We start from the raw sequence: 994 nt of genomic DNA on the forward strand, positions 1-994 counted from the left end.
AAGACACACACTTGTGTTTCCCTCACAACCCATTGTTGCAGCCTTCCAGATAATAAAATCAAAATGGTTTATCTCTTCTAGAGTAACCAATGCAAGGTTTCCAGAGGAAACAGGTGGAGCTCACACCTAAGCAATGATTTTAAAATCCTGGATAATAGACAGGGAAGAACTCAGCTTCCTATCTGTAGGGCAACAGCAAAGGGATGTGCAAGAAAAAACAATAGTGTTAGAAGACACAGTGCTGTACCAAAACCCTTACCATAGTTTTCTTCTTACTGTATATGTTATATTGAAGAATACTAGTACAGTATAGGGGGATGTGTGCCGGCCGGCACACACCACAACTAGCTTTAAAGTATACTACTTAACAGCTATAGGGCGGCAGCACTCTGGTTCAAATGCCTGTGCCGGTCGGCAGCAACTGCCGGCCGGTAACAGCCAGTGTTTGCCGGCAATGGCTGCCGGCCAGCAACTACACAAGGTAGTACCCAGCTGCCGGCCACACTCTTGGTGACCGGCAGACAAGGGCTGACATAAGCCGGCCGGCAAAGGTACAAGACCGATGCCAGCCGGCAGCAAAAGAACCAGAGGACTACACCTGCCCGGCTACCGGCCTCATAGGCCGGCAGCCGGGACAGGTACAGCACTAGAAGAAAAATAGAATGGATGCCGGGATAAGAGTGTACACAACCTCCAAGCCCGGCAACCGAAAGAGTGCATATAAGGAAGGGGAGAAACTAATTCAGGCTTCCTTGAGCAATGCCGTCCGGCTCTGCCGGCAGGCATGGATGAGGGACCAAGAGAGGTCCGGGCAGCACTCGAAAACATAAGACCCTTGTTGGCCAGCAGCTCTGCCGGCCGGCAAGGGGTTGAGTCAATTCCACATCCTAACCTATACTAGGTCCAGAAGTAGAACGACGTACAGTACAGTAATGGCTCGGCCATTACGAAGAAAGAGGGGGAAGGGACAAGATGGTCCTGCCAACCTTGCTTT

The sequence above is a fragment of the Palaemon carinicauda genome, chromosome 13 (assembly GCF_036898095.1).
Source record: "Palaemon carinicauda isolate YSFRI2023 chromosome 13, ASM3689809v2, whole genome shotgun sequence".
Taxonomy (NCBI): Eukaryota; Metazoa; Arthropoda; class Malacostraca; order Decapoda; family Palaemonidae; genus Palaemon; species Palaemon carinicauda.